Consider the following 20,921-nt stretch of genomic DNA (forward strand, 5'->3'; position numbering starts at 1 on the left):
AGAAGTTAAATGTTCCCACACAAATGAAGGAACAAGCTAGAAACAAAGAAGTCTAAATAAATGAAGAAGAAATAGGTAAATTACCTGGAAAAGTATTCAGAATAATGACAGTAAAAATGATCAAAAACCTATAAAACAAAATGGAGAAAATGCAAGAATCAATTAACAAAGATCCAGAAGAATTAAAGAATAAACAAACAGAGACAAACAACACAATTACTGAAATTAAAAATACTCAAGAAGAAATCAATAACAGACTATCTGAAGCAGAAAAACAAATCAGCGAGCTGGAAGATCAAATGGTGGAATAACTTCTGAATATATTCTGAAAATACTTCAGAATATAGTAAAAAGAATGTAAAAGACTGAAGATAGTCTCAGAGACCTTTGGGACAATATCAAACATACCAACATTCGAATTATAGGGGTCCCAGAAGAAGAAGAGAAAAAGAAAGGGTATAAGAAAATTTTTGAAGATATTATAGTTGAAAATTTTCCCAACATGGAAAAGGAAATAGCCAGTCAAGTCCAAGCAGCACAAAGAGTCCCATACAGGAGAAACCCAAGGAGAAACATTCCAAGACACATACTAATCAAACTAACAAAAACTAAACAGAAAGAAAGAATATTAAAAGCAGCAAGGGAGAAGCAACAAGTAACATACAAGAGGAACCCCATATGCTTAACAGCTAATCTTTCAGCAGAAACTCTGCAGGCCAGAAGGGAATGGCAGGATATATTTAAAGTACTGAAAGAAAAAAAAAAAAAACTGCAATCAAGATTACTGTACCAGGCAAGAATCTCATTCAAAATTGATGGAGAAATAAAAAGCTTTTCAGACAAGCAAAAGTTAAGAGAATTCAGCACCACCAAACCAGCTTTACAACAAATGCTAAAGGGACTTATATAGTAAAGAAATACAAGAGAAGAAAAAAGATCTACAAAATAAATACCAAATAATTAAGAAAATGCAATAGGAACATATATATCAATAATTACTTTAAATGCAGATGGATTAAATGCTCCAACCAAAAAACACAGACTGGCTAAATGGATACAAAAACAAGACCCATATCTATGCTATCTACAAGAAACTCAATTCAAACCTAAAGACTCATATAGACTGAGAGTGAGAGGATGGAAAAATATATTCCATGCAAATGCGGAGCAAAAGAAAACTGGAGTAGCAATCCTCATATCAGACAAAATAGACCTTAAAATAAAGAAGATTACAAGAAATAAGGAAGGACACTACAATCAATCCAAGAGGATGATATAACAATTGTAAATATCTATGCATGCAACATAGAAGCACCTCAATGCATAATACAAACACTAACAGACATAAAAGGAGAAATTAACAGTAACACAATAATAGTAGGATACTTTAACAGCCCATTCACACCAATGGACAGATCATCAAAACAGAAAATTAATAAGGAAACACAAGTCTTAAATGATGCATTACATGTATCTCATTGTTATCTTCAGGACATTCCATCCAAATGCAGAAGAATACACCTTCTTCTTAAGGGCATATAGAACATTTTCCAGGATAGACCACATCTTGGGTCACAAATCAAACCTGAGTAAACTTAAGAAAATTGAAATCATGTTAAGCATCTTCTCTAACCACAGCACTATGAGACTAGATGTCAATTACAAGAAAAAAAAATGTAAGAAACACAAACACGTGGAGATTAGATAACACATTTCTAAATAACCAACAGGTTATTGAAAAAATCAAAAGAGAAATTAAAAAATTTCTAGAAAAAAATGACAATGAAAACAAAACTCAAAACCTGTGGGATGCAGCAAACACAGTTCTAAGAGGGAAGTTTATAGCAATAAAAACCTACCTCAAAAAAAAACAAGAAAAACATCAAATACACAACCTAACTTTATACCTAAAACAACTGGGAAAAGAACAAAAAAATCCCCCCCAAAGTTAGTAGAAAGAAAGAAATCATAAAGATCCAAACAGAAATAAATGAAAAAGAAATGAAAGAAAGAATAGCAAAGATTAATAAAGCTAAAAGCTGGTTCTTTGAGAAGATAAACAAAATTGACAAGCCTTTAGGCAGACTCATCAAGAAAAAAAGAGAGAAGAATCAAATCAACAAAATTAGAAATTAAAAAGGAGTGGTTACAACAGACAATGCAGAAATACAAAGAACTGTAAGAGATGATTATGAACAACTATATGGCAATAAAATGGATAACCTAGAAGAAATGAACAGATTCTTAGAAAAGTTCAATCTTCTAAGACTGAACCAGGAAGAAATAGAAATTATGAACAACCCATTAAAAGCACTGAAATTTAAGCTGTGATCAAAAATCTCCCCAAAAACAAAAACCCAGGACCAGAAGGCTTCACAGGAGAATTCTATCAAATATTTAGAGAAGAGCTAATGCCCATCCTTCTAAAACTCTTTCCAAAAAATTGCAGTGGAAGGAACACTTCCAAACTCATTCTACAAGGCTACCATCACCGTGATACTAAAACTGGACAAAGGCAACAACAGAAAGAAAATTACAGGCCGATATCACTGATGAACATAGATGCAAAAATCCTCAACAAAAGATTAGCAAACAGAATTCAGCAACACGTCACAAAGCTCATACATCATGATCAAGTTGGGTTTATTCCAGGGATGCAAGAATTCTTCAATATATGAAAATCAATCAATGTGATACATCATATTAACAAATTGAAAGATAAAAACCATATGATCATCTCAATAGGTGCAGAAAAAGCCTTTGACAAAATTCAGTACCTATTTATGATTAAAACTCTTCAAAAAATGGGCATTGAAGGAACCTACATCAACATAGTAAAGGCCATGTATGATAAGCCTACAATAAACATTATTCTCAATGGTGAAAAACTGAAAGCATTCCCCCTAAGATCAGGAACAAGACAAGGGTGTCCACGTTCACCACTATTTTCCAACATAGTTCTAGAAGTCCTAGCTACAGCAATCAGAGAATAAAAAGAAATAAAAGGAATCCAGATCAGAAAAGAAGGAAAGCTCTCACTGCTTGCAGATGACATGATACTATACATAGAAAACCCTAAAGATAGTATCAGAAAATTACTAGAGCTAATCAGTGAATTTAGCAAAGTTGCAAGATACAAAATCAATACATAGAAATCACTTGCATTTCTATATATTAACAATTAAAAATCAGAAAGACAATCAAGGAATCAATCCCTTTCACCATTGCAACAAAAAGAATTAAATATCTAGAAATAAACTTACCTAAGGAGACAAAAGAACTGTACACAGAAAATTATAAGACACTAATGAAAGAAATAAAAGACAACATAAACAGATGGAGAGATATTCCATGATCCTGGGTAGGAAGAATCAATATTGTGAAAATGACTACACTACCAAATGCAATCTACAGATTCAATGTGATCCCTATCAAACTACCAAAGGCATTTTTCACAGAACTAGAACAAAAAATTTCACAATTCTTATGGAAACACAAAAGACCTTGAATAGCCAAAGCAGTCCTGAGAAAGAAGAATGGAGCTGGAGGATTCAACCTTCCTGACTTCAGATTATACTACAAAGCTACAGCCATCAAGACAGTATGGTACTGGCACAAAAACAGAAATATTGACCAATGGAACACAATAGAAAGCCCAGAAATAAATCCGTGCACCTATGGGTAACTTATTTTTGACAAAGGAGGCAAGAATATACAACGGGGCAATGACAGCCTCTTCAATAAATGGTGCTGGGAAAACTGAACAGCTACATAAAAAAGAATGAAATTAGAATACTTCCTAACACCATACACAAAGATAAATTCAAAATGGATTAAAGACTGAAATGTAAGACCAGTAACTATAAAACTTGTAGAGGAAAACATAGGCAGAACACTTGATGACATAAATCAAAGCAAGATCTTCTATGACTCACCTCCTAGAGTAATGGAAATAAAGACAAAGTAAACAAGTGGGACCCGATTAAGCTTAAAAGCTTTTGCACAGCAAAGGAAACTATAAGCAAGGTGAAAAGATAGCCCTCAGAATGGGAGAAAATAATAGCAAATGAAACAAATGACAAAGGATTAATTTATCAAATATACAAGTAGCTCATAAATGTAATGCTAGAAAAACAATCCAATCAAAAAGTAGGGAAAAAACTTAAACAGACATTTTTCCAAAGACATACAGATGGCTAACAAACACATGAAAAGATGCTCAACATCGCTCATTATTAGAGAAATGCAAATCAAAACTACAATGAGATATCACCTCACACCAGTCAGAATGGCCATCATCAAAATGTCTACAAACAATAAAAGCAGGAGAAGGTGTGGAGAAAAGGGAACACTCTGTTGGTGGGAATGTAAATGGATACAGCCACTATGGAAGATGGTATGGAGATTCCTTTAAAAACTAGGGATAAAACTACCATCAGTTCAGTTCAGTTGCTCAGTCATGTCTAACTCTTTGCGACGCCATGAACCACAGAATGCCAGGCCTCCCTATCCATAACCAACTCCCGGAGTCCACCCAAACCCATGTCCATTGAGTCAGTGATGCCATCCAACCATCTCATCCTCTGTCATCCCCTTCTCCTCCTGACCTCAATCTTTTCCAGAATCAGGGTCTTTTCCAATGAGTCAGCTCTTCACATCAGGTGATCAAAACATTGGAGTTTCAGTTTCAACATCAGTCTTTCCAATGGACACCCAGGACTGATCTCCTTTAGGATAGACTCGTGGTATCTCCTTGCAGTCTAAGGGACTCTCAAGACTCTTCTCCAACACCACAGTTCAAAATCCTCAGTGCTTCGGTGCTCAGCTTTCTCTGTAGCTCAACTTTCACATCCATACATCACCACTGGAAAAACCATAGCTTTCACCAGACAGACCTTTGTTGACAAAGTAATGTCTCTGGTTTTTAATACACTGTCTAGGTTGGTCATAACCTTCCTTTCAAGGAGTAAGCGTCTTTTAATTTCATGGCTGCAGTCACCATCCACAGTGATTTTGGAGCCCCAAAAAATGAAGTCTGACACTGTTTACACTGTTTCCCCATCTATTCCCCATGAAGTGATGGGACCGGATGCCATGATCTTCGTTTTCTGAATGTTGAGCTTTAAGCCAACTTTTTCACTCTCCTCTTTCACTTTCATCAAGAGGCTCTTTAGTTCTTCTTCACTTTCTGCCATAAGGGTGGTGTCATCTGCATATCTGAGGTTATTGAGATTTCTCCCGGCAATCTTGATTCCAGCTTGTGTTTCTTCCAGTCCAGCGTTTCTTATGATGTACTCTGCATAGAAGTTAAATAAGCAGGGTGACAATATACAGCCTTGACATACTCCTTTTACTATTTGGAACCAGTCTGTTGTTCCATGTCCAGTTCTAACTGTTGCTTCCTGACCTGCATTCAGGTTTCTCAAGAGGCAGATGAGGTGGTCTGGTATATCCATCTCTTTAAGAATTTTCCACAGTTTATTGTGATCCACACAGTCAAAGGCATTGGTATAGTCAATAAAGCAAAAATAGATGCTTTTCTGGAACTCTCTTGCCTTTTTGATGATCCAGCGGATGTTGGCAATTTGATCTCTGGTTCCTCTGCGTTTTCTAAAACCAGCTTGAACATCTGGAAGTTCACGGTTCACATATTGCTGAAGCCTGGCTTGAAGAATGTTAAGCATCACTTTTACTATATGACCCAGAAATACCACTCCTAGGCACATATCCTGAAGAAAATTGAAAAAGAGACATGTATCCCATTGTTCATTGCAGCACTATTTACAATAGTTAGGACATGGAATCAACCTAGATGTCCATTGACAGATGAATGCATAAAGTTGTGGTACACATACACAATGGAATATTACTCAGCCATAAAAAGGAACACTTTTGAGTCAGTCCTGATTTGGTGGATGAACCTAGAAACTATTACAGAGTGATAGTGATAGTGAAGTTTCTCAGTCATGTCCAACTCTTTGCAACCCCATGGACTGTAGCCTACCAGGCTCCTCTGTCCACGGGATTTTTCAGGCAATAGTCCTGGAGTGGATTGCCATTTTCTTCTCCAGGGGATCTTCCCAACCCAGGGATCGAACCCGGGTCTCCTGCATTGTAGACAAGACGCTTTACCATCTGAGCCACCAGGGAAGTCCATTATAGAGTGAAGTGAGTCAGAAAGAGAAAGATAAATATTGTATTCTAATGCATATATATGGAATCTAGAAAAATGGTACTGAAGAATTTATTTACAGGGCTGCAGTGGAAAAACAGACATAGAGAATAGACTTATGGACATGGGGAGAGGGGAGGAGAGAGCAAGATGTATGGAAAGAGTAACATGGAAACTTACATTACCATATACAAAATAGATAGCCAATAGGAATTAGCTGTATTGCTCAGGAAACTCAAACATGGGCTCTGTATCAATCTAGAGGTGTGGGATGGTGTGGGAGATGGGATGGGGGTTAAAAATGAGGGGATATATGTATACCTATGGCTGATTCATGTTGAGGTTTGACAGAAAACAACAAAATTCTGTAAAGCAATTATCCTCCAATAAAAAATAAATTAAAAAAAAGAATCATTCAAAGATAGCTTTAAAGACACTTGAGACACTAGCTGCAGAACCCCCAATATAGAATTGCAAAGTGAGTGAGCTTGCAACGTAGACCATGTCATTAATCATGACTTGGCCTTTATCAGTGCTTATAATATGACACATCAAGCATCTTCCACATGCTTATCTCATTTCTTACAAAAACTCTCTAGGGTGGGCCCTATTTTAACACCACCACATTATTCTTTTTCCCTTTCTCCCCTCCTCTCTCTTATTTCCCAGCAAAGTCAGCACTGGGACATGGGTTTATGCATGTCTAACCCATGTACTTTTATCCAAACCACACTGCCTTCATAAGGCAGAATGAAAGATAGTTTCTAAGTCTGGGAGGAAACTGCCATTCACAAACAACAGAGGATTAAAACAGGAGTTTGTCAGAGAAAGGAACAAAGGAAGCAATAGGAATAAATGATCCTAGAAATTTCTGGCTGCAAGGACATTGTTCTGGTATCCAGTCTAAAGCTATGAAACCCCAACAGTGGTCTAAGTTTGCCCCCAAAGTGAGGCAAGTATAAGTACAATCAGACAGTCTAGAGGTAGCATTCAAAAACGGTACTGAATTGCTCTTCTGAGAAGTGTAATGACTGCCGTTAAATTATCACACTGCAAAGAGCTCTTTGTCCTGATTCTTGATGTGCAAATATAGTTGCACATTAAATAAATGTGACACACTAATAGGTTAGAAAATGGCTATTATTATCTATGAAAGTAAAGATATTTATGAAGTTTTGTGAAGTGCTTCAAGAGACCCCCAGAGGCACTGTGGCAAATAAAAATTGTTAATAATGTTACTTTGGATTTACATAATGCCTTGCTCCAAACCCCTGGAAACCCTCTCAAGTTGCATTTACTTATTTAATGTCTTTAGTGTGTTTCTGAACTTAAATTATAAGGCTTCAGATTTCAAAAGATGGCAATCCTTCTAAATCATTTACTTGTACATAAATATAGCATTTCTATGAGATGAAATAAGTTATAAAAGTGGCCACAATCAGACACAAAATTTGGTCAGCATCCCAAAGCACCTTCTTATACTCCAAAGCAATGTTTCACCTGCTTTTTGTTTGTTTCTTCTTGGTTTTTGGTTTTGTTTCGTTTTCTAACATTGTGTCTCTTTTCTAACAGAGCATTTAATGGAACTGACTGGTATAACCCTAATATTATGTACTTTAAATTATTATTGTTATCAAACTGATCAGTTCAGTTCAGTTCAGTCACTCAGTCATGTCCGACTCTTTGCGACCCCATGAATCACAGCATGCCAGGCCTCCCTGTCCATCACCAACTCCCAGAGTTCATTCAAACTCATGTGCATCGAGTCAGTGATGCCATCCAGCCATCTCATCCTCTGTTGTCCCCTTCTCCTCCTGCCCCCTACCCCTCCCAGTATCAGAGTCTTTTCCAATGAGTCAACTCTTTCCATGAGGGGGCTAAAGTATTGGAGTTTCAGCTTTAGCATCAGTCTTTCTAATGAACACCCAGGACTGATTTCCCTTAGAATGGACTGGTTGGATCTCTTTACAGTTCAAGGGACTCTCAAGAGTCTTCTCCAACACCACAGTTCAAAAGCATCAATTCTTCGGCACTCAGCTTTCTTTATAGTCTGACTCTCACATCCATACATGACCACTGGGAAAACCATAGCCTTGACTAGATGGACCTTTGTTGGCAAAGTAATGTCTCTGCTTTTGAATATGCTATCTAGGTTGGTCATAGCTTTCCTTCCAAGGAGTAAGCATCATAAAGTAGGCCAAATCAAGTTTAACCTTAAATATTAAACTGTAAATAAGAAAAAGTTGTAATATAACTTAATACTCATTCCCTACAAGCAAATGAATTGCCTATGGTAGATAGAAACTGAAAATTTGAAGTTAACTTCTTTATCAATAGAACTTTTTCTGCTAAATAACATTTTCCTGCTAAAGATATGGATGATCCAATCTTTAAAAATAAAAAAAAGAAAACATTTTTAAAAGTGATTTCAAGTGATTTTTAAATAAAGCACAACTTTATTTGAAACTCTAAAAAACAAATATATGGTATTTTGTACTCTGTTTTATACAAAAGTTGAGAAATTACCTAAGAAACTGTTCTTTAGTCAACAAGGTGTGTCTGACTCTTTTGCAGTCCCGTGGACTGTAGCTGGTCAGACTCCTCTGTTCTTGGGATTCTCCTGGAAAGAACATTAGAGTGAGAAGCCTTTTCCTTCTCCAGGGGATCTTCCTGACTCAGGGATCAAACCCATGTCTCCTGCATTGGCAGGTGGATTCTTTACCACTGAGCCACAAGGAATACCCTCACCTAAAAAATTATTTTCCTATAAATGCTCTATTTGAATATCATAGAAGAGGTATAAGAGAAATGTACCAGTAAATAGCAGAGATTGGAAGAAGTTGGTACATCAGAGAGGTGTTTGCTGCAATTTTGCTGTTTCAGAGTCTTAACTGCTTATGCTCCAGTGGCTTAACATGGTAAGCATTATTTCTCACTTACACCACTTTGGGTAGCTTCAAGAACTGCTGGGTCCAAGTGAAATATTCTGAGCATGGCTCCAGGCTATGGTTTGTGTTCAGGTTACTCCTTATGTCTTCTCATCCTCCTTGGATGATAGCTACATTCAGGCATCGCCTTCTCGTGGCAGATGGCAGAAGTGTGAGAGGACAAGTCAAAACATGAGCACAGAGTAAAGCCTCTGTTCCTATTACAACTACTAATACTCTGTTTGCCAAAGCAAGCTGCATGGAGAAGCCCAGAGTCAATGGTGTGGGGAAAATATACCTGATTTATTCTAGTGAGACTTTGCAGAACTGCAAAGTGACATAGCAAAGAGTGTGCATGAATAATTCTTTTACTGAGGAGTGAAGGACTGGGAACAATAACCCAATATACTATTTTGGGGAAATCACCATTCTCATATTTCTTGAAGAATAATGTTGGCCTGCCTAATCATGTATTTTCAGAAATGCAAACATTTTCAGTCTTACTATATGACATGCAGAGATTTGTTACTTGTGGGGACCTAGGAAACTAAATGCTTGGGTTAATTTTCCCATTCACTTCTGTAGTTCAAAATCAGAGAGAAAAATTTCCCAAAGAAAACAAACAAAAAAATTATTTGTGGTAAAAGGGAAAATAGACAGTAAGCAATAAGCTCTAGATATTTAAATCAGTTGTTCTTGGAGGCTCTTTCACTGAAATATTCATTAATATCTCTATCTATGTCTCTCAATCTAAAACAAAAATTTTCCATAAAAATAGAGTAAAGTATAACTGAAAATGTAAATATCCTACTTATGTTTTTAATGAGTTCATAAATACTGCACTAAAATTTTGTATAAGAATATTAAACTATTATATCAAATAAATTCTAGACAGCTTCTTCTTATATCATTTACCATAGCAATAACAATGAAAATATTTAATCTGTATAACTAGAACAGTGACATGAAGACTTTTTCTTTGGTACATCATAAGTGTTCATCAAGACATTTATATCCAACAGACTGATTCCAAGTACAAGTAATCTGTGTTCTGTTCTATAATGCTTATCTTCTATGAGTATCTTAACTTAGCAGAAAATACTTAGGCAGTAACATGTTCCACTAAAGCCATTTCTAGTAACATTACACAAGTGGAATATCACAGATAACAACAGCTTTAAGTACAAATGAGTTAAAATATATAAATGTCCCTTATATGATGCTCCAAACTCTTGCCCTGATTAATTGCAATATAGTCTTTTTGCTTGATTTATCTCATAATATTTTAAAGAATTTCCAGGCATATTTATATACACCTAGGAAATGGCAATGAAGTACTTCAAGGACATCAATGATATCCAGATAAGTAATACAGAGGCAAATATCTGGAGGACAGAAGCTGTAATGATTAGTTTTGATCATCACTCTATCTTGATATACAAAGATGTTGCACTTCCATTGCCTCTCATGACTCAAAGTTCTGGACAAATTTCACAGAGGAAAGGTTACCATGATCTCCATCTGTGAGACATTCCATGAAAGGAGGCCACAGAAACTGTCTCAGGATAGTAGGAGGCTTGTGTCTGATTTATTAAATTTCCCAAAGCACATGTGCATGTGGAATAGTCAGGTTTGGGTAAAAAGTATCCACCATGGTACTAGTAACCAACAACTTCCAATTCTTCAAACCATTTTGTCTATCAAGACGATAATCTCTTAGTGAGTTTCCTCTTCAGGTCTTTTTATTTTCTATTATCTGACAAAAGTTAAAGAGTACTCCATTCTATATAATATTTTATATACCCAAACTACACTGGATCAGAGTAAAAAAGTTCATAAGTTAATAGCTACAAACAGAAATGTAGAGCAATCAGTAGGACTAAAGTCCCAATTTAACTTGATATGTTTGAGGAAAGATAGGGTCTAACTTGACAATTCAATGTCTTGGCTACAGATGACCAACAAAATGTTGGGTTACATTCATATTACACACATCAATGCATGTTTTTTACATGCATAAATGCTTCTTGAAATTTATGAGCTCATGTTTACTCATGTAAAAATACACTGGTAGCCATAATCATAGTTTCCCCTGGACATTTTCTTACCACATCTAACTTCCTCCCTGAAAATGTGACTCTACAATGACACATATAAGCAATCACAGGAACATTTTGAATTTTGATAAAGTTCAATAAAATAAAGCCTATTATTATCACTTTAAACAAAATTTAAATGAAGTCAGGAAATGGTTGCATTTTAAGCAAAATATAATATATATAATATATATATATATACAAATGCACACATATATATATACATACATATGTGTGTGTGTGTGTATAAACTATTGAATAAATGGTGACTTGGGTTCATGGATTGAATAAGTTCAACTTATTAGACCACATGAAACTATTTCATTAATGCATGAAACGTTGCAAAAATTATTCATCGGTGTGAGATTCATTGTATTTTCCCAATGGGACAAAGTTTTTATTTTACATGTAGGATATTCCCCAATTTTTTTTCAATACATATTTAGTGGATGTGTACCATGTGTCAAGTAAAGAACAGGTAGGTTGTGAGAAACAGCCTAGCCAGAGAAAACAGCATGTGAATAAAATCAAATAAGTATATGAGAATAAAGATTTTAGGTTGTTTAACAGAGCAGAAGTTGAGAATGAGAGAGAAGGAGTGACAATGAATTAGGCCATTTACAAGGATCAGAAAATAGAAATTTTAAGAAACTTGAACTTTGTCTTAAGCGTAATAGAAAATCATTGAAGTAGTATATGCAGGTAAATGACATGACTAAACGTGTCTTTTAGAAAGATTACTGAAGTATAGAGGGTAGATTAGAGGGAATGAAATGAAAGAAAGGATACTAGCTAAAAGATTACATAATCTACACAGAAGAAGTTATATAGAATTAAAATTAGCATACTGGGAAAGAGAGAAGTTGGACAGTAGAAGCTGTATTTTGCAGGTAGCATCAATACAATTAGGTCATTACTTGGATTATAGGATAAGAGGCATAGAAAGACCACACCTGGGTTTGGATATCAAATAGAGGAGTGTATGGTGTATGACTCACAGATAGAGGTATCCCAAAGTGAGTTACATGTTATGTGAGGAGGAGGAGTGTGATGGGGCATACATGAAACCAAGATGGCTATGGATTTCCATGTGGAAATATCCAATAAGTAGATGGAGTATAAACTCTAGTAAGAAAACTGGGCTAGGAACATCCACAAGAGCATCATTAACATAGCTGTATTACTGGAAGCTTTGGAGTAAGCAAGATAACCCAGAATGGATGTTCAAGAGAAGAGTCCTAGGATGTAGAATGGAATCCCCAAATTATCCAACACTTTAAGAAAGAAAGGAGTAAGGATGCAACAATGGGCATTGATAAATTGGGGCCAGCGAGGCGGACAGAACACCAGGACACGATGTTGTGCACCCCACACATATACACACACACACAAAAGAGTTTGTTTCTAGATTGGTAGCGAATCTGTTAGGAGGCTAAATATAATGATGGATTAGTATCTACTGTATTTTATAACATGGAATTAGTAGCTTAACTTTATAAAATGAATACCAGTGAAGTTGTGTGGGCAGCAACTAGATTACAACAGTTTTAGAAATTAACCATTCCTAAACGAAAGAGATGATTATACATTGGAGGTGATGCATAAATTCAAGGGACTAGACCTGGTAGACAGAGTGCCTGAAGAACGACAGACAGACATTCATAACATTTTACAGGAGGAAGTGACCAAAGCCATCCCAAAGAAAATGAAATGTAAGAAGGCAAGGTGGTAGTTAAGGAGGCTTTGCAAAAAGCTGATGAAAGAAGAGAAGCAAAAAGCAAGGGAGAGAGGGACAGACACACTGAACTAAACGCAGAGTTCTAGAGAATAGCAAAGAGAGCTAAAAAGGCATTTTTCAATGAACAATGCAAAAAAGTAGAGGAAAATAATAGAAATGGGGAAGACTAGAGATCCCTTCAAGAAAACTGGAGATATCAAGAGAACATTTCATGCAAGGATGGGCACTACTAAAGACAGAAATGGTAAAGACCTAACAGAGGCCAAAGAGATTAAGAAAAGGTGGCAAGAATACACAGAACTATACAAATAAGGGTTAATGACTCAGATAACCACGATGATGTAGTCACTCACTTGGAGCCACACATCCTGGAGTCTGAAGTCGAGTGGGCCTTAGGAAGCATTACTCAAACAAGGCTAGTGAAGGTGATGGAAGTCTAGCTGAGTTATATAAGATTCTAAAACAGAATTCTGTCAAAGTGCTGCACTAAATATGTCAGCAAATTTGGAAAACTTAACAGTGGCTACAGGAATAGACAATGTCAGTTTCCATTCCAATTCCAAAGTAGGGCACTATCAAAGAATGTTTAACCTACCACACAATTGTTCTCTTTTCACATGCTAGTAAGATTATGCTCAAAATCCTTCAACCCTGGCTTCAACAGTATGCAAACCAAGAACTTTCATATGTTCAAGCTGGATTTAGAAAAGGCAGAGGAATCAGAGATCAAATTGCCAATGTTTGTGGATCATAGAGAATGCAAGTGAATTCTAGAAAAGCATCTATTTCTGCCACATTGACTATGCTAAAGATTTTGTGTGGATCACAACAAACTGGAAAATTCCTAAAGAAATGGGAAATATCCGACCACCTTACCTTTCTCCTGAGAAACCTGTATGTGGGTCAAGAAACAATAGCTAGAACCTTACATTGAACAATCAATTGGTTCAAAATCGGAACAGGAGTAAAACAAGTTTGTATATTGTCACCCTGTTTATTTAACTTATATGAGGAGTACATTATACAAAATGCCAGGCTGGATGAAGCACAAGCTGGAATCAAGATTGTCAGGAGAAATATCAACAACTTCAGATATGCAGATGATATCACTCTAATGGTAGAAAGTGAAGGGGAATGAAAGAGCTCTTGATGAAGGTGGAAAAAGAGAGTGAAAAATCTGGCTTAAAACTTAACATTCAGAAAACTAAGATCATGACATCTGTTCCCATCACTTCATGGCATAAAGAAAGGAAAAAGTGGAAGCAGTGACAGATTTTATTTTCCTGGGCTCCAAAATCACTGTGGCTGGTGATGGAAGCCCTGAAATTAAAAGACTCTAGTTCCTTGGAAGGAAAGCTATGACCAATCTATACAGCATATTAAAAAGCAGAGACATCATCTTGCTGACAAAGGTCTGTAAAGTCAAAGCTATATATATATATATATATATTTTTTTTTTTTTCCCCAGTAGTCACGTATGGATATGTGAGTTGGACCATAAGGAATGCTGAGTGCTGGAGAATGGATGCTTTTGAATTGTGGTGCTGGAGAAAACTTTTGAGAGTCCCTTGGCCTGCAAGGAGATCAAACCAGTCAATCCTAAAGGAAATCAGCCTTGAATATTCATTGGAAGGACTCATGCTGATGCTGAAGCTCCAAGACTTTGGTCACCTGATGCGAAGAACTGACTCATTGGAAGAGACCCTAATGCTAGGAAGGGGACAGCAGAGGATGAGATGGTTGGTAGCATCACTGACTCAATGGACATGAATTGAGCAAAGTCTAGGAGATAGTCAAGGAGAGGGAAGTCTGGCATGCTTCAGTCCGTGGGGTTGCAAAGAATCAGACACAACCTAGCGACTGAAGTGAGTGAGTGAAGTCGCTCAGTCATGTCTGACTCTTTGCGACACCATGGACTGTAGCCTACCAGGCTCCTCCGTCCATGGGATTCTCCAGGCAAGAATACTGGAGTGGGTTGCCATTTCCTTCTCCAGGGGGACTTCCTGACCCAGGGATTGAACCTGGGTCTCCCGCATTGCAAGCAGATGCTTTAACCTCTGAGTCACTGAACACACACAAAAATGAATGAAAAGGAAGAAGCTGAGCCAGGAGACAAGTTCCACAATCACACTAGAAGAAAGAACAGCAATTGAGATGGCAAGGATATAAAACAAAAATTATATTGCTTTGTTCTAAAGTTGGGTGATTTTTATTTCAATCACTTACGATACAGGCATATTCTTTGGAATTTACACTTCGCTACATGCAAAGCAATTAAAAATCTATCTCAGAAGTAGTGGAAATAAGAAGCCCTAAAATGCTATAACACTGCTGTCAACTCTACTAAACCTGTATCTGTAACATCTAAAAATATTATAAAACCCCCCAAAAAGTTGTTTCACAAGACTTAGGCTTTAAAGTTAATAGATTAGTAAAAAATAAAATATATGGCTAACAAAAAACATTTATATTATCAGTAACCCCATTTACTTAAACTTCAATACCAGATTATAAATGGTCTTTGGAACACGCCTTATTTTCAAAATCATATTTTACCTGATCTCTGGCCAGTAAAACTCTTTTCTAATTATGTAAGACATTTTGTTTTGTTTTTTCTGTTTTTCAGAATAAGCCCATTCCTATTACATATATCTTTATAATAAATTTTAAATTTTGTTTCTAAAATAGTTTCATCTATTAATTTATGTGTTAAACTCATTTATTCATTGATTCACTCTGTCTTTCTTAAGGGTCACTATGTACAACATACTGTGATACGGCTGAAGATTTTGTGAGTAAATTAGAAAAAAAATAGTTCTTTTTCTTATGAAGTTTAGAGTTTAGGGATGATGGCTACATGGAACATGTAAATTCAAAGAGAAGGAATGTTAGCAAGTTTTATTAAGTATATAATGGGGTTATTTAGTCTACTTTGAAGACTTATGGAAGAGTATGAATGGCCAGAAGACACCATAGCCTCATAAGCTTGTATGAAAATGTAAAACTATAATTGTATTGTATAACTTTACTTCACATGAATCTATATTAGAATTAATCACAGTAATCAAACCCTTATACAATTATTTTTAATGAAAGAAGCTCATTATAGTTGCCAGTTACCAGAAAGGAGACTGTATAATTAATGTAATATTAAAAGCTAAAAAAAAAATGGGATTCTTTAGAAATAAGATGTGGATAATTGCTTTTCTGGTTAATTGAGTGCTAAGAGTTTTTACTGCAATGTCACATCTGAACTGAAATTTTATTTTTTGGATAATCATGTACTTAATAGCCTACAAGAATATAATCTGAAAGATCCCTCATTGTTCTTACTGTAAATGTAACATTTGGGAGGCAGGCATTCTAATCACCTTTCCATGCAACTGAAAGAAAAGCCAAGGTAGATATTTTAAATATAGAGGTACTTTAAATTTCTTTTTAAATTCACTCTTTGATTTCTTTTTTAGGTAGGACTGCCACCTGCTCTACTATTATTTAAATGTTGGCAGTGATTTAAACATAGGGGAAATTTTACAATGGGGACCTAACCCTTCTTATACATCATCCCAGGGAACACATATTTTAGCTTGTCATTTCACAGGAAGATATTATTAAAAGTGAGCTTGGTACAACACACAATTCAAAACAAATTTGTTGCTGATGCCTTCAACATGCGTTACATTTTCATTAGTTGCTGATAGAGGTGGAGGTGGGAAGTAGCACTAGCTGATTCTTCTGCCTGAATGAAAATTGCTTTCCCTTCAGCTAAGAGCAAGTCAGCTGTTTTTCTTCATTAATACTGGATGTGTGCATTTCCACGGGAGCTCTTCTCTGTTAATGGGTGTAGGAATGATAGATTCATTGGTTAGACACATTGGTGGAACTAACCTAGTTATTGTGTTAACTTTTGTCCCTAAGAGGTCTTTCACCAAGTTTTAAAGATATTAACATTTTTGAAACACCACTAACACATTTTACTTTCCTGCCCCCTCCCCTCCCCATTTCTTCCCCCTACCCTCCCTTCCCTTTCTCTTTTACTTAATAAATCCCATTGGCTCCCTATAAATAGATATTATTGAGTTTATTTATATTCTTTTCCAATGATATTTGGGGGTGATTATCAACAAAATGCATATCTAGTAATTTAGTAAATTAAAGACACACTCTTATGGTGAAGGCACATATATGTGAAATGAACATGGTCACTGAGTAAATCTGTAGTTTTGCCCAGTACTTCCTGGCATCCTGGCAAAAAATAGAAAGCAAATTATGTCGTTCTTATTACCAAAAAGGAACCAGTACACCATCATCTCTGGAGACAGAAAATTCTTCCTGTCATAAATTCCAAAGAAATTTCTCATGTGAAAAATAATGCAGAAATGATACAGTGCATACAACTAATGAAATAATTAGCAGCCATAAAACAAAGCAAAACAGATTTCATCATGATGTTCCTTTAAAAATGAAGTGGATTTATCGTTGTTGTTTAGTCACTAAGTCCTGTCCAACCCTTTTGTGACCCTACAGATTGTAGCTCCCCAGGCTCCTCTATCCATGGGATTTCCCAGGCAAGAGTACTGTAATGGGTTACTAATTTCCTTTTCCAGGAGATCTTCTGACCCAGGGATCAAAACTGCATCCCTTGCATTGGCAGGTGGATTCTTTACCACTGAGCCACCAGGGAAGCCTGAAGTGGATTTACCATTTACTTAAATCCTTACCCTTTGTCTGGGTTCTAGGGCCATCATGTAAAGAGTTAATATACATGGCTTAGGTGAAAACACCCTAATTTTGGTTCCGTGGGTACATAGTATTTTTAAATTTATACATACCTCAAAAGATCAGTTGTTACCTACATAATAAAAATGTAAATGAATTTTATTTCCCAGCATACATCTCTTACTTTTTAAAAAAAGCTTAGTAAATTTCCCTAATAAAAAATATATTTCAAGCACAATTATTCTGTGCCAGTATTATGGAAGCAGTGAGAGATTTTATTTTCTTGAGCTCCAAAATCACTGGGAACAGTGACTACAGTCACAAAATTAAATGATGCTTGTTCCTTGAAAGGAAATCTATGACAAACATAGACTGTGTTAAAAAACAGAGCTATCAGGTCCATATAGTCAAAGCTATGGTTTTTCCCAGTAGTCATATATGGATGTGAGAGTTGGACCATAAAGAAGACTGAGAGCTGAAGAATCGATACTTTCAAACTGTGGTGCTGGAGAAGACTCTCGAGAGTCCCTTAAACTGCAAGGAGATCAAGCCAGTCAGTCCTAAAGGAAATCAACCATGAATATTCACTGGAAGTATTGCTGCTAAAACCGAAGCTCTAATTCTTTGGCCACCTGATGCAAAGAGCCAACTTATTGGAAAAGACCCTGATGTTGGGCAAGACTGAAGGTAAAATAAGAAGGTGCTGGCAGAATATGAGATGATTATGTAGCATCATGTACTTAATGAACAAGAATTTAAGCAAATTCTGGGAGACAGCGTAGGACAGGTGAGCCTGGCTTGCTACAGTCCATGGGGTCACAAAGAGTGGGACACGACTTAGTGACCGAACAACATCAACAGGCCATCTGAAATCATACTGCACTTTGACTGCCTGAAATGCTCTTGTGTTACAAAATAAAACAGGGAAAAACAAAACATATACCTGAGGAAATGACTTACATCTTTTACACTGACAGTAGATGGCAACATTTTAAAGTAATCGTTCTTTATCCTCCTACCTTATATGAAAAGAGATATATTTATAATATGTTGTTTATAACCTGCCTCCCCTCACCCAGTCCCATACATTAGACTCAATACAAGATTTAGAGCAGAGGGGTAGGGACAATAAAAACAATAATTGAATTTTCCCTTGTAGGAATGAGTCGTTTCTATCAATCACATATTTAGCACTCTACTTCAGTCTAAAAAATTAATATGATATATATGCCCCATTTTAAAGAGTAGGTATGAGGGAAATTCTTATAGAACAGAAACTTAGCAACAGAGAAAAGTCTTCCTTTCCTAATAAATTTTATCTTTAAGACTGTATCAGTAGGTGGCATCCGCAGCAGTGGGTGGGGGAAGATAGTGAAGACTGGTAAGGGTACTGAGAGTACTGCCTGGCCAAGGAGAGCCTGTCGTGCTTCCACTGCTCAAATGTCTGGACAGGGAGCAGTGCCCAGAGTACTCCTTGACCAGCACTGAGATCAGCCACCACTGCCACTACCATGGCTACTGTTTTGGGGAAAAGCCAATTCTGACTCCATGTTGGAAATGTTTCTCTGACTTGCTCTTCATCGGTTTTGTTATTATAATCATACATACTGGCCTGCCTCAGAGAATCCTGCTTCTCTGCCTGCTGGTTAAACTAAAGGGCCTCTGTTCAGAACCCTGTTCACCTGTAGATGGCAGGAAGGAAGAAATTAACACATCCCCTGCCTGAGGCTTGCCTTTCTAGGAGACATTTACAAGATTAATGGCTTTTTTACTTTGTTTCCTCGCCTCCCCCATCTCTGATCTATAACAGAACATGGCATCCAAACCCCAGACAAGATGGTTATTTTGAGACATATCTTCTCAGGTCAGCACAGAAGGAGGTGGACTGGGTAACTCTACCAGCTGGTGGGTGAGGGGCTTGAGGCTGAAGGGGGCTGGACCAGCCAGGAGGAGCAGTTGCTGCTGGATGCCATAGAGAAGTTCGGCTTCAACAACTGGGAGAAAGTGACTACTCAGGTTGGCGCTTCCTGAACCCCCCAGCAAGTGATGGCCGAGCAGCAGCAGCTGGGCGACATGCTGCTGAGGGATGACTACTAAATTGAGTGTGACCAGGATGCGGAGGCACTCATTCGCTGGCTTTCCATCAGCTACCACAACGATCAAGCAGAAGCACGTGCACATGGACATGCACGTGCAGAAGCTCAAGGAGCTGCAGCAGCGCAAGACCACCACCCGTGACTACCACCTAGTGCCCACCTTCCTGGGCAAGCACAAGAAGGAGAGAGAGGACGTGGCCAAGCACAAAGTCCTGGGCAAGCACAAGAAGGACAGAGAGGACGTGGCCAAGCACAAAGTCCTGGGCAAGCACAAGAAGGACAGAGAGGACGTGGCCAAGCACAAAGTCACCGAGGAGTAGGAGCCGCAACTGAAGCTGTGGCTACTCTCCCAGTTCATGTCCTGCGAGTAATTCCACACTCTGTTCGAGAACATGCAGAAGGAGAAGAGGCTGTGCACTAAGATCCGGGCGCTGCAGTGGTAACGGAGCAACAGCATCACGAAGATGGAGGAGGCAGCCGAGTAAGAGGCAACCTGGCACAAGAGTGAGAGGAGGAAGGAGAACAAGAACCTAGGCAGCTCCAAACACAGCAAGAATTTTAAGGACGGCAAGCTTGCCGCCATTAAAATCTGCCTGTCTTCAATCTCTTGTCAGACTGCGATAAGGTGCCCTGCAGCTCGCTGAACCTCAGCCCCACAGGCTATGTGACTGCGAAGGCCATCGTCATCAAGGGCCACCTCCAGGAAAGGCAGAGCACCCCCCGCCAAGAGCAACCTTCCCAGCTACCGGGAAACATTCTTAAGGATTTTAAACTTCCTCACTCAGGGAGAGAGGGTGGATATCCAGGGCTGCTTCCTGAAGCCAAGTTGCTGTGAAAGCTGGAATGATGGTATAAAGCTTATGAGTCAAAAGGACCAGGGGAGGGGAAGTAGGGAAGAGAGAGAAAGCTTTTTTCCCCATTGTTGCTCTTTTTTAAACAAATTGAGGGCTTATTGTAGTATATAAATTCTTTTTATGGTCCTCTGAAGAAGCAATAGTAACAATCTTAGGTCAAGGGGGAGACAAATACATGTATATTTTATTAATAACTTAGCCCTAAACATAGTACTTTAAGATGATTGCCTTTAAGTGTTCAGTTTGTAGAATATTATGATGAGATTGGGAAATTTCCTTTTATTTGTGTTTATTTCCACTGGTATATAACTGTCATGCT

At 37.3% G+C, this 20,921-nt stretch overlaps 1 pseudogene; it reads left to right on the top strand.

The window, feature by feature from the left end:
• LOC120853654 overlaps positions 1 to 20,567 on the top strand; it is a 35,887-nt pseudogene extending 15,320 nt beyond the window's left edge.
• The last annotated feature ends 354 nt before the right edge of the window (positions 20,568 to 20,921 follow it).

This window comes from Oryx dammah, unplaced genomic scaffold (genome assembly GCF_014754425.2).
Source record: "Oryx dammah isolate SB20612 unplaced genomic scaffold, SCBI_Odam_1.1 HiC_scaffold_26, whole genome shotgun sequence".
NCBI classification, from domain to species: domain Eukaryota; kingdom Metazoa; phylum Chordata; class Mammalia; order Artiodactyla; family Bovidae; genus Oryx; species Oryx dammah.